Below are 14,752 nucleotides of genomic sequence, written 5' to 3' on the forward strand. Positions count from 1 at the left end.
AGTTCCTTTTCCCAGCATATCTCCAGCACATCAGTCCCTGGCTGGGTCTCCTGGGCAGTGGAAAACATAAGAACATAAGAAAGGCCGTACCGGGTCAGATCAAAGGTCGATCTAGCCCAGTATCAGTCTACCGACAGTGACCAATGCCAGGTGCCCCAGAGGGAGTGAACCTAACAGGCAATGATCAAGTGATCTTCCTCCTGCCATCCATCTCCATCCTCTGACAAACAGAGGCTAGGGACACCATTCTTACCCATCCTCGCTAATAGCCATTTATGGACTTAGCCACCATGAATTTATCCAGTTCCCTTTTAAACATTGTTATAGTCCTAGCCTTCACAACCTCCTCAGGTAAGGAGTTCCACAAGTTGACTGTGCGCTGCATGAAGAAGAACTTCCTTTTATTTGTTTTAAACCTGCTGCCTATTAATTTCATTTGGTGACCTCTAGTTCTTGTATTATGGGAATAAGTAAATAACTTTTCCTTATCCACTTTCTCAATGTCACTCATGACTTTATATACCTCTGTCATATCCCCCCTTAGTCTCCTCTTTTCCAAGCTGAAGAGTCCTAGCCTCTTTAATCTTTCCTCATATGGGACCCTCTCCAAACCCCTAATCATATTAGTTGCCCTTTTTTGAACCTTTTCTAGTGCTAGAATATCTTTTTTGAGGTGAGGAGACCACATCTGTACACAGTATTCGAGATGTGGGCATACCATGGATTTATATAAGGGCAATACTATATTCTCCGTCTTGTTCTCTATCCCCTTTTTAACGATTCCTAACATCCTGTTTGCTTTTTTGATCGCCTTTGCACACTGCGTGGACATCTTCAGAGAACTATCCACAATGACTCCAAGATCTTTTTCCTGACGCGTTGTAGCTAAATTAGCCCCCATCATATTGTATGTATATTTGGGGTTATTTTTCCCAATGTGCATTATTTATCCACATTAAATTTCATTTGCCATTTTGTTGCCCAATCACTTAGTTTTGTGAAAGCTTTTTGAAGTTCTTCACAATCTCCTTAACTATCTTGAGTAGTTTAGTATCATCTGTAAACTTTGCCACCTCATTGTTTACCCCTTTCTCCAGATCATTTATGAATAAATTGAATAGGATTGGTCCTAGGACTGACCTTTGGGGAACACCACTAGTTACCCCTCTCCATTCTGAGAATTTACCATTAATTCCTACCCTTTGTTCCCTGTCTTTTAACCAGTTCTCAATCCATGAAAGGACCTTCCCTTTTATCCCATGACAACTTAATTTAAGTAAGAGCCTTTGGTGAGGGACCTCGTCAAAGGCTTTCAGAAAATCAAGTACACTATGTCCACGGATCCCCTTGTCCACATGTTTGTTGACCCCTTCAAAGAACTCTAATAGATTAGTAAGACACGATTTCCCTTTACAGAAACCATGTTGACTACTGCTCAATAATTTATGTTTTTCTATGTGTCTGACAATTTTATTCTTAACTATTGTTTCAACTAATTTGCCCCGTACCGACGTTAGATTTACTGGTCTGTAATTGCCGGGATCACCTCTAGAGCCCTTTTTAAATATTGGCGTTACATTAGCTAACTTCCAATCATTGGGTACCGAAGCCGATTTAAAGGACAGGTTACAAACCTTAGTTAATAGTTCCGCAACTTCATATTTGAGTTCTTTCAGAACTCTTGGGTGAATGCCATCTGGTCCCGGTGACTTGTTAATGTTGAGTTTATCAATTAATTCCAAAACCTCCTCTAGTGACACTTCAATCTGTGACAATTCCTCAGATTTGTCACCTACAAAAGCCAGCTCAGGTTTGGGAATCTCCCTAACATCCTCAGCCGTGAAGACTGAAGCAAAGAATTCATTTAATTTCTCCGCAATGACTTTATCGTCTTTAAGCGCTCCTTTTGTATTTTGATCGTCAAGGGGCCCCACTGGTTGTTTAGCAGGCTTCCTGCTTCTAATGTACTTAAAAAACATTTTGTTATTACCTGTGGAGTTTTTGGCTAGCCGTTCTTCAAACTCCTCTTTGGCTTTTCTTATTACAGTCTTGCACTTAAGTTGGCAGTGTTTATGCTCCTTTCTATTTGCCTCACTAGGATTTGACGTCCACTTTTTAAAGGAAGTCTTTTTATCTCTCACTGCTTCTTTTACATGGTTGTTAAGCCACGATGGCTCTTTTTTAGTTCTTTTACTGTGTTTCTTAATTTGGGGTATACATTGAAGTTGGGCCTCTATTATGGTGTCTTTAAAAAGGGCCCATGCAACTTGCAGGGATTTCATTTTAGTCACTCTACCTTTTAACTTTTGTTTAACTTTTGTTTAACTAACCATCTGCTTCCTCACCATGGGGAACAGGGGCAGAAAATGCTTTTTAAAAAGCCTTTTGAAAAGTAAAAAGTAAAACAAGCCAAGCAACCCCCTCCCTTGCTTTGTGCTGGGTGCCCAGCAGTGGGCTTGTGTGTGGGGGGGGAGGCTGGCGGGAGAGGTGTTCTGAGCACACTCCGGTCAGGGAAGGGGTGGAGTTGGCCAAAGGGGCAGGTTGAATCTTTAGCAGAGAATTCCTTTCTCCATTGTGTTAGCTAAGCGTTGCTGTTAAATGTCAACCCACAAATGTGGCATTTGAAACAATCCGACTCTAAATCCCCCACCCTCTCAGTTGCTGTAGTTCTCACATCCTCTGCTCTTGTGATGTCACCACATGACATAGTGTCTTATTCCCATAGTGTCCTGTAGGTTAGACAGGAATAAGGTTATGAGGTAAAAACTGAAGCACAACTCCATCCCTTCCTCCTTTTGACTTCGGAAAAATAAATCCTGTCGCCTCCCTCAGTCCCAACCCAGCCCCACCGGCGCTGCTGCGGCTTGGAGACAGGTGCCCTCTCATCTGGCCCTGAGCTGCTGTGGGGAGAGAGGGCTGGAGGGGGCAGTTCTTTCTCCCTGGGGCAACCTGCTCCCCAATCTCCTCATTCCCAGCCCCACCCCAGAGCCCTCACCCCCTGCGCCCCTACCCTCTGCTCCAATGCTGAGACCCTCATCGCTAGCCCCACTCCAGAGCCTGCACCCCCAGCCGGAGCCCTCACATCACTGCGCCCCAACCCCCCCCCGAGCCTCTCCCACACTCCAAACCTTTCAGCCTCACCCCTGCCACACACCATCCATGTGCAGAATGAATTTTGTAAGGAGCGCAATATGCAGGTGATGTGTCACACCTCACCTCCATATTTGTGCCCAAAACAAAATTCATTCCACACATGGACATAACAAATTAGAGGAAACACTGCTCCTGGCTTTCAGCCTCTCTCTCACATCTTGAATTTCACACATTGAGTGATCAGAATAAAGTGCCCTCAAGTGAGCTAGAGACCAACAGTGGTTCATAGTAATTATTCAGCAAGTATTTTAGAAGACCTAGGACATTACTGAAAATCAAGACCTGCCAAGAGACAATTAATGGAGACAAGCAGCCAGATTAATTCCATACATTGGATTGGTTGTGACTTATTTGCCTGATTTGAAAAGAGACCAAACTGACCTGAGTCTCCTTGGTGTCGATAGCCCCCTGCTCAGCCAATCAGCACTGAGATTCTGAGTGGCAGGAGGCTGAGGGGTCTCACGGGATGTCCCAAAGGACGGCCCAGGACACCATCAGAGGGGATCACTCTCAGACCCAGACCCACCTCTTGGTGAGGACCTCCCGCAATGAGAGCAATACCCCTCCCCTGCCTGCACTCCAGACCCGTCCCTCCTAGGTAGAGGGAGGGAAGCTGGAAAAGGGAAAAAAGAAGCAAGAGAAGAGGAGAAAGGAAGGAGGAAAGAGTAAAAGATAAACCAAAAAGGATACACCCCAATGTCCCCAGGGATTCCAATCATCAAAACCTAGGGAGGAAATCAAATTCTGCCACCTGAAGCCAGCGCTGTCTGTGCCTAGAATGCTGCCTGCGCCAGGTGGATCAGACGGAACAGGTTCCAAAGCTCTCTGAGCCTCTTACCTTCTCAAAGGGAAGTTTGTTTTCGGCACAATCAGTGGTAGGAAAGGAGAAAACTCCACAGAGGTTCCTCCTCATGCTCACAACTCTGAATCCTAATTCTCTCTCAGCCCTCGAGGAGAGACCTCGCGAAGGAGACTTGCGGCAGCAAAGCCGGGAGGTCTCAGAGACTGGCCTGGCCCTGCACCTCTGTCCTGCCCGGCTGATGTCGGGGTCTCTCTGTGAGGTCACCCCCTCCCCACCACCTTTGCCCAATAGGCCGAGTTCCTGCAAAAGGCCTTTGTGATGTCACTGCCACACCCACCCCTCCCCTCAAAGCTGATGTCCTGCCCCTGGCCAGACTCATTGAGTGTTTGAGTTGTTTCCCCTGGATCTGAGGTTGCCAACTTTCTGACCCAACAAAACTGAACACCCTCATCCTGCCCCTTCACAGAGGTCCCGGCCCGCTCAATCCATCTCCCTCCGTCGCTCGCTCTCCCCCACGCTCACTCACTCGTTTTCACGGGGCTGAGGAGGGCTGGGGAGAGTCCCTTTTCAACTGGGTGTTGTCGGGACAGACCTGGGAAGGAGGCTGCCTGCCAAACACCTTTAAGAGGAGCCGTCCCTCCCTGTCAGAAGATCGTCTCCCTCCTTCAGTTCAGTGACCGCCTGAATTGTTCCTTGTCTCGGCAGAGCCGGAGGATTGAAAGCAGCAACGTCAAACCCCTGTGCAGCTAGCAGGAATGGAAACAGACTCTCCCTTGTATCTCAACAGATATTTAGTTTTACTCTTGGTAAACTACAAGGCTAAAGGGCCGGCCGTGGCACCAGATCTAAGGAATGAAATACAACACAATCATCATCGTTATGCCCATCGTTGCCCCTTTAACCTTCCGTTGTCTCTCTCTGACCACCGTCACCCTCCGTCGGTTCACTGAGATTGCCACACTCATTGCTTCCAACACACACCTGATCTCCAATTTTGCAGCCAAAAGAAAAGTGATAGGCTTTCTTAACCATAGTGTTTATACTGCACTTTTGTGATGCAAAAGTCACTTCACCACAAACATAGCACAAGTTATCTGCACTGTTCACACAAGTACAAGGCATCTCTGCTCACTTTGACTAAAGAGAAATGGGTCCCTTTGCAAAATCAAACACTGACCAATAAGAGAGCAAGACACTGTATGATTTCTAGAGCTGATATAGGGCAATTGGTTCAGCTTCATTATGATTGCATCATCCATGACTTCTAGGAATAACATGATGCAATTCATATCATGTATGAGGCAATACCAGCTTCAGATTGTATCCTTCATTGTTTTGCCTAAAACGCATGTACTGTCCAAAGCCATTCATAGATTTATTCATAGATCCAGTCAAAGATGTAGTTTAGTCATTACTGGTTTAAATTGAGATCCCGTCCCTTTATAACTCACTTATCCTCCCCCATTCCCAAGTCAAGGGTCATAAATACTGACTCAATAGCATATCTTGAAAACTAGAGCCAATCAAGAATTTTAAGCATCATTTTCGTTCTCAGTGACCCAGAATTAGTAAAGTTGGACTCCATTTATTTCAGAAGCATTTTGGCTGTAGAGCAGTGTAACAAGCCTCTCCTAGCTGCCTCCTGGTGCGGGGAGGCTGGGGAGCTATGGGGACCTGTTTGAGAGGGTCACTAGTAGCAGCGTAGCACAGGAGGTGTCCTATCGGGTTGAGTCATTGCAGATGATGATGTAGTGCAGCAGACCCCCGTTTTGCCAACCTTGCATTAGGCAGCTTTCCACGTTAAGCGAACTCCCAGTGCCCACAGGTGCAGCAGCCGGCGATTTGTCCTGTGGCCGCTAGGTGGCGCTGCAGCTTCGCACTTTCCCGTTCCCCCGGGTATGGGAAGGTTTGATAAGGTGAGCTGGCTCCACCCGGCCCCGGGGAGATGCCGTCAGTGGGGTCTGCTGTGTAAGGGCTGAAAGTCAATTTGACTGGCATTTTATGATCTTTCAATCATGAAGGGGAGCAACTGCTTACCCTGACTGAAGCATCTTATCTCGTTTCCAAATTAAAGTGTCTCCTCTTTGTGTGCGAAGAGACAGTTTAAGGGGACGCCACAAACGGGAGATGCTTTTGGTTTGGAAAACAAAATATTTTTGCAAAGATTTTTCATCCAAATTGATTTAGGATTAATGGGGTCAAATTCCATGCTGTGCCCTGTGGCTTTAAGGCATTGGAGAACTGCTGAAGAGGTTAAAGGCCGCAGAGCTGGGTGTGGGGCCTCCAAAGTTATTGTGCTCTGGTGAGACTGAGCAGTTGTGGGGATTGTGCAAGCTGTGGTGTTTACATGCACATAGAAAATGTAATGAAACTCCATTTTTAAAACCACTCATGTCTGGGAATGGAAGAGAAGCTCTTTGAAATAAGTGTCCCCTTCATACTCTTCAAGATCACTGGCTCCAACACTCAGCTGCCTCAGGGAACTCAGTGGTGGTGCATTTGAGGGTGGATCGAGAGGTTTCTGGTTCAAGTCCAGCTGCTCTCTTACATGTCCTCTTTTTTAAGTGATCTATATTTTCATATCCATCTCCTGTATGTTCAGGAGTTCCGCTGAACGGGGACGTGAAATGAATTTCATCATTCAATATATTCCTGTTAAAATGTACAAACACTGAGGAAAGCTGTCCATCAGCTGAAATCCGTTCTGGTCCTCTGAGGCGGTAGTTTGTTTTCATTCTTGAAACAAAGATAGAGTACGACTGTAGATTTGCAGGTCCTTGTTCTCCACGAGCGATGCTGTGCAGAAGAAGAAGAACCAGTGGCTATCAAGTGGACACTAGGGAGTTTAGACTTGCCTTCCAAGGGAGTATTGGGGGCAAAAGACATATCTGGCTTCAAGACTACGCTTAATACGTTTATGGAGGATGTTATGATGGGCTAGCCTAATTTTGGCAATGAATTTGGCAATTGATCTTTGATTCTCAGCAGGTAAGTATGCCCAGTGGTCTGGATGGGATGTTAGATGGGTTGGGATGTGAGTTACTGCAGAGAATTCTCTCGTGGGTGCTGGCTGGTGAGTCTTGCCCACATGCTAAGGGTTTAAGTGATCAGCATCTTTGGGGTCGGTAAGGAATTTTCCTCCAGGGCAGATTGGCAGAGGCCCTGGAGGTTTCTCGCCTTCCTCTGCAGCATGGGGCACTGGTCACTTGCTAGAGGATTCTCTGCAGCTTGAGGTCTTCAAAGCACAATTTGAGGAGTTCAGTAAGTCAGACATAGGTTAGGGGTTTGCTATAGAAGTGGATGGGTGAGATTGTGTGGCCTGCGTTGTGAAGGAGGTGGGACTAGATGATCATTATGGTCCCTTCTGACCTTCGAGTCTATGAGTCTATGAGCCCATGAGACCATGGGAGGGTGGGGAGGAGCTGTGAGGTCGGCGGGTGTGCGGTGCAGGGCATTTGGAGTGTGGGGCTGCTGGGGGCCGGTGGGTGCCTGGGCTGCTGCTGCTGCTGCTGCCCCAGCCGGGTCTGTATGGGGGAGAGATCTGCATTAGGCCCCTTTGTGCCCAGCTCTGGGGGGCAGGGAGGGTTCGGACTCTGCGGTGGCTGGAGCCAGCCGCTGAGCCGGAGCCTGCTGGCGAGGGGAGAGACCTGGGGGAAAGAGCTGCAGCTGAGCAGGAAAGTGAGTCTGGAATTCAGCTCTCACCGCCCCAGATCTGCCGCTGAGGCCAAAGCAGAGGTTCTTTTGGTTCAGTTCTTGGGTAACCTGCATTGAGCTGTGCACTCATTGCTTACAATCCCTTCAAGCCTATCTTTGCATAGTTAATCAATGTGTGTTCTATTTCCCCCTAAAACTCTTCGTTTTGCTAGATGTGGTTGGGGCACCTGCTCAGGACCAGAGACTGGTGCATGATCCTCTCCACTTGGAGGGAGGAGCAGACTGGGTAATAAAGTGATCCCGTCAGGCTTTTGGCCAGGGCAAGACGCTGCAGCACTGGGGACCTAGGCTGGGGAGCTGGGGAGAAGCTTCCTGGTCCCTGCAGCTGGGTGTGTCCCTGCCTGTGCAAAGGTTTGTGTGAGTGCAGGGACGGGAGCGAGCTGCATCTTCTCCCAGCAGCAGTGTGAGAGGCGCCCAGGCTGGGGAGACAGAGAGCTCAGCGGTACCCCAGCTCCAAGTTGCACCCTGGGGGCCTTTAAACGTTAGGAACCATCAGAGTTAAGGTGACGTTTATAAACTTTGTGCAGTGCTGTTGTGCATGCGTGTTATGATACAGACTCACAAGCGTGGCCTTGGGGTGAATTCTCTGCCCCGACATCCTGTGAGCGCGAGGAGGAGCCTCCTTGGGGTTTCCCCTTTCCACTGCTAATTGAGTGAGAAGACAGACGTCCCTGTGGAGCAGATAAGAGCCTCAGAGAGGTTTCATGTTGTAGCACCTCAGCTCCTACCTATTACTTGGGAACAGTTCGGCTCCTACCATTTTCGGGGCATTCAGAGAAATGGACCCTGAGCCCCAGAAGTAACTGCAAGGGAAGCCCAGAGCTCTCACTTCAGATGCCAGGCAGAAGCCCTGAGCCCAGGTACCCAGAGTGCCGTCAGGAGTTGGGAAGGGCATGAAAGTCCTGAGCCCAGTGCCCCAGCCCTGGCTGCAGCCACAGGGGGCCAGAAGCTCTGAGTCCGGGCACCCAGAGATGTGACTGGAGCAGAAGCTGCCAAGGCCAAAGCCCTGAGCCCAACACCGGGCTGATGCAGCACACTCACTTCTGCATTGCCTCTGCAAGTGCGTCTGATATCCCCACGGAGAGGAAGTCCTGTCCCCAGCCGGGCACAGAAACAGCTAGGAGGCCCCTACTGGGTTCTCCTGGCTGGGGGGTCCAGCAGGACAGGGAGATCGGATTTCACGGGGCAGGGCTAATTCGATCTAGCCAAAATGGCACAACAAGAACCAATGGCTGTCAGCTGAAGCGTAAAAATTTCGTAACCTTTTAATCATTTTTGAAAATCCTGACTTTCTTTTCCTAATTATTTTATGGTTTATTTTATTAATGAAAGCAAACTTAAGTAACGTTAAATGAAGGGGTTTTGGTTTGTTACTTTCCTTATTTTTTTCTTAATATATAATAGTTTTTTCTTTCTATGTACTGTTTAAACAATGACGCTCTTACTCATCTGTTCTTTTCAATATATATTTTATTGCCATTCTTATTTTTGTGAAGGTCCCTTTTTCAAGGAACTCAAATGAGCACAGCAGGAGGCTATCGCGGCTATCCACATCTGGCCCTGTTTCTTTACAAACTTCCTTTGTGTAATGATGCTCTGGTAATAAGGGGGCAATCAGTCATCAAAGGTAGCTCTTGCCATGGTAGCCAGGTTGCTATTCATTCTCCGCAAGTATGCAAATGAACTGGAGGGACGGGGTGCTGAGTGGTGGATCCTCTCTGATGTCACAATGCTACTGCTCAGCCAGCACCAGGTAGCAGCAAATGTGCAGTGTGTATGAGGGGAGGAGGGTTTCCCAGGGCTCCTGTTTCCCCAAATTTCCTAAAGAAGACAATAACCTAACTAATAGAACAGGCATTAATGATGATGCCACACACATGATAATTAGTCACTGAAATTTGATTCAAGTCTCGCATGGCTTTTTTAGAAACAAGGGTTCCAAAAAAGGAGAGACCTTATAAAACAGAAAATGTTGATGCTCTGATGTATTTACAGTTGTGTTAAAATTGAATACTGTGACGTTACATGTTGGGCAGTGTTTCTGTATGTGCTTGCATGCTAGGCAGCTCAGTAAGGCAGAACAAACTTGGGACTTAGCACCAAAAGAACGTTTTCCAGCACAACATTTATTTCAGCTGGGAAATGTTGATTCCTTGTAATTGAGACATTCCCTGGGAACACGTCCATCTCAATGAGATGTTGTTTGGTGGGCTTCCCCACCAAAATGGAAGAGTGAAAGAGTTCAAAGGTTGTTGTAGGAGAGTCACAGCATTGCCACCCTCACTGCCATCCTGCCTTCAGACCTGGGCTTGGAGGGAAGGAGCCACCAACCGTTCTGAAACTACAAAAGCAACAAAGAATCCTGTGGCACCTTATAGACTAACAGACGTTCTGCAGCATGAGCTTTCGTGGGTGAATACCCACTTCTTCAGATGCAAGTGGTGGAAATTTCCAGGGGCAGGTTTATATATGCAAGCAAGAAGCAAGCTAGAGATAACGAGGTTAGTTCAATCAGGGAGGATGAGGCCCTGTTCTAGCAGTTGAGGTGTGAAAACCAAGGGAGGAGAAACTGGTTCTGTAATTGGCAAGCCATTCACAGTCTTTGTTTAATCCTGAGCTGATGGTGTCAAATTTGCAGATGAACTGGAGCTCAGCAGTTTCTCTTTGAAGTCTGGTCCTGAAGTTTTTTGCTGCAGGATGGCCACCTTAAGATCTGCTATTGTGTGGCCAGGGAGGTTGAAGTGTTCTCCTACAGGGTTTTGTATATTGCCATTCCTAATATCTGATTTGTGTCCATTTATCCTTTTCCTTAGAGACTGTCCAGTACATAGCAGAGGGGCATTGCTGGCATATGATGGCATATATTACATTGGTGGACGTGCAGGTGAATGAACCGGTGATGGTGTGGCTGATCTGGTTAGGTCCTGTGATGGTGTTACTGGTGTAGATATGTGGGCAGAGTTGGCATCGAGGTTTGTTGCATGGGTTGGTTCCTGAGCTAGAGTTACTATGGTGCGGTGTGCAGTTACTGGTGAGAATATGCTTCAGGTTGGCAGCTTGTCTGTGGGCGAGGACTGGCCTGCCACCCAAGGCCTGTGAAAGTGTGGGATCATTCTCCAGGATGGGTTGTAGATCCCTGATGATGCGCTGGAGGGTTTGAGCTGGGGACTGTATGTGATGGCCAGTGGAGTCCTGTTGGTTTCTTTCTTGGGTTTGTCTTGCAGTAGGAGGCTTCTGGGTACACGTCTGGCTCTGTTGATCTGTCTCCTTATTTCCTCGTGCGGTACTGTAGTTTTGAGAATGCTTGGTGGAGATTTTGTAGGTGTTGGTCTCTGTCTGTGGGGTTAGAGCAGATACGGTTGTACCTCAGTGCTTGGCTGTAGACAATGGATCTTGTGGTGTGCCCGGGATGGAAGCTGGAGGCATGAAGGTAGGCATAGCGGTCGGTAGGTTTTCGGTATAGGGTGGTGTTAATGTGTCCATCAATTATTTGCACCGTAGTGTCTAGGAAGTGGACCTCCCGTGTAGATTGGTCCAGGCTGAGGTTGATGGTGGGGTGGAAGCTGTTGAAATCGTGGTGGAATTTTTCCAGAGTCTCTTTCCCATGGGTCCAGATGATGAAGATGCCATCAATGTAGCGTAGGTAGAGAAGGGGCGTGAGTGGACGGGAGCTGAGGAAGCGTTGTTCCAGGTCAGCCATAAAAATATTGGCATATTGTGGGGCCATGCGGGTGCCCATAGCGGTGCCACTGATCTGGAGATATATATTGTCATCAAATTTGAAATAGTTGTGTCTGAGGATAAAGGCACAGAGCTCAGCAACCAGTTGTGCTGTGGCATCATCAGGGATACTGTTCCTGACAGCTTGTATTCCATCAGCGTGTGGGATGTTGGTGTAGAGAGCCTCTACATCCATGGTGGCCAGGATGGTGTTTTCTGGAAGGTCACCAATGCATTGTAGTTTCCTCAGGAAATCAGTGGTGTCACGGATATAGCTGGAGATAGCTTCACTTGCATCTGAAGAAGTGGGTATTCACCCACGACAGCTCATGCTGCAGAACGTCTGTTAGTCTATAAGGTGCCACAGGATTCTTTGTTGCTTTTACAGATCCAGACTAACACGGCTACCCCTCTGATACTTGACACCATGCAAGGCACTGCATTTAGCCGTATGGAGTGGAAATCCATCAACCTCATGAAGAAACTTGCACAAATACAGACAGACATCATCTTCCTTTCCAAATGCAAACGGATGGACATCATACCAAATGGACTAAAGGTAAAAAATCCACTGCTATCTACATACTACACAGACCACAGTGAGAGATTATGCCATACTCTATCAAAGAAACTGAGGAACCACCTGATCAGCCTCCTATACAGCAAACAGGAAAACATCAAAAAAGAGCTCTCCAACCTGGAGACTCTCATCAATAACCAAACTTCCATACAAACGGACTTCACTAAAATAAGACAGGAGATCTACATCACTCACTTCACCTCTCTACAAAGGAAAAAGGACTGTAAGCTGTCTAAACTCCTACCTGCCACATGGGGCCACAACCGTGGTACCCCTAACCCACCCAGCAATATCGTCAATCTATCCAACCACACACTCAGCCCAGAAGAAACGTCTGTCCTATCTCGGGGACTCTTTTTGCCCTGCCACCCCCACCAACATGATACAGTTCTGCGGCGATCTGGAAGCCTACTTTCGCCGTCTCCGACTCAAAGAATACTTTCAGGACAACACTGAACAGCGCACTGATACACAGTTACCCTCCCACCAACAGCACAAAAAGAAGAACTCCACATGGACTCCTCCTGAGGGTCGAAATGACAGTCTGGACCTATACATTGAATGCTTCCGCCGACGTGCACAGGCAGAAATTGTGGAAAAACAACATCGCTTGCCTCATAACCTAAGTCGTGCAGAACGCAATGCCATCCACAGCCTCAGAAACCATCCTGACATTATAATCAAAGAGGCTGATAAAGGAGGTGCTGTTGTCATCATGAACAGGTCTGACTACCAAAAGGAGGCCGCCAGACAACTCTCCAACACCAAATTCTACAGGCCACTGCCCTCAGATCCCACTGAGGAATACACTAAGGAACTGAACCATCTACTCAGGACACTCCCTACACTAACACCGGAACAAATCAACATACCCTTAGAGCCCCGACCAGGGCTATTCTATCTACTGCCCAAAATCCACAAACCTGGAAATCCTGGACGCCCCATCATCTCGGGCATTGGAACACTCACTGAAGGACTGTCTGGATATGTGGACTTTCTACTGAGACCCTATGCCACCAGCACTCCCAGCTATCTCCGTGACACCACTGATTTCCTGAGGAAACTACAATGCATTGGTGACCTTCCAGAAAACACCATCCTGGCCACCATGGATGTAGAGGCTCTCTACACCAACATCCCACATGCTGATGGAATACAAGCTGTCAGGAACAGTATCCTGATGATGCCACAGCACAACTGGTTGCTGAGCTCTGTGCCTTTATCCTCAGACACAACTATTTCAAATTTGATGACAATATATATCTCCAGATCAGTGGCACCGCTATGGGCACCCGCATGGCCCCACAATATGCCAATATTTTTATGGCTGACCTGGAACAACGCTTCCTCAGCTCCCGTCCACTCACGCCCCTTCTCTACCTACGCTACATTGATGACATCTTCATCATCTGGACCCATGGGAAAGAGACTCTGGAAAAATTCCACCACGATTTCAACAGCTTCCACCCCACCATCAACCTCAGCCTGGACCAATCTACACGGGAGGTCCACTTCCTAGACACTACGGTGCAAATAATTGATGGACACATTAACACCACCCTATACCGAAAACCTACCGACCGCTATGCCTACCTTCATGCCTCCAGCTTCCATCCCGGGCACACCACAAGATCCATTGTCTACAGCCAAGCACTGAGGTACAACCGTATCTGCTCTAACCCCACAGACAGAGACCAACACCTACAAAATCTCCACCAAGCATTCTCAAAACTACAGTACCCGCACGAGGAAATAAGGAGACAGATCAACAGAGCCAGACGTGTACCCAGAAGCCTCCTACTGCAAGACAAACCCAAGAAAGAAACCAACAGGACTCCACTGGCCATCACATACAGTCCCCAGCTCAAACCCCTCCAGCGCATCATCAGGGATCTACAACCCATCCTGGAGAATGATCCCACACTTTCACAGGCCTTGGGTGGCAGGCCAGTCCTCGCCCACAGACAAGCTGCCAACCTGAAGCATATTCTCACCAGTAACTGCACACCGCACCATAGTAACTCTAGCTCAGGAACCAACCCATGCAACAAACCTCGATGCCAACTCTGCCCACATATCTACACCAGTAACACCATCACAGGACCTAACCAGATCAGCCACACCATCACCGGTTCATTCACCTGCACGTCCACCAATGTAATATATGCCATCATATGCCAGCAATGCCCCTCTGCTATGTACATCGGCCAAACTGGACAGTCTCTAAGGAAAAGGATAAATGGACACAAATCAGATATTAGGAATGGCAATATACAAAAACCTGTAGGAGAACACTTCAACCTCCCTGGCCACACAATAGCAGATCTTAGGGTATGGCTACACTTACGGTTTGCAGCGCTGGTAGTTTGCAGCGCTGGTTGTCCAGCTGTGCAGGGCCAGCGCTGCAGTGTGTCCACACTGACAGCTACCAGCGCTGCAGTGTGGCCACATTGGCAGCATTTCCAGCGCTGTACTGAGAGGTGCATTGTGGGCAGCTATCCCACAGAGCACCTCATCCTGTTTTGGCGCCGTTTTGGCGCTGAGTATTGTGGGAAGGGGAAGGAAGTGTGTGGGTCATTCCGCTTCCTGTTCCAACGCCCCGTGGTGCATCGCTTCACTTCCCAGCAGTCTCAGTTTCGCCGTTCACGTTTCTTGCCATTGTCAGTTCAGCACGCTGTGAAATGGAGCCTGAGCTGCTGAGGAATTTGCTGCTGACTGTCACCAGCACATCACGTTTGGCAGTTGAGCTATTCCTCCTTCAGCTCCAAAGTGACAGTGAGGAG

This window comes from Mauremys reevesii, linkage group 17, assembly GCF_016161935.1.
Source record: "Mauremys reevesii isolate NIE-2019 linkage group 17, ASM1616193v1, whole genome shotgun sequence".
NCBI lineage: Eukaryota > Metazoa > Chordata > Testudines > Geoemydidae > Mauremys > Mauremys reevesii.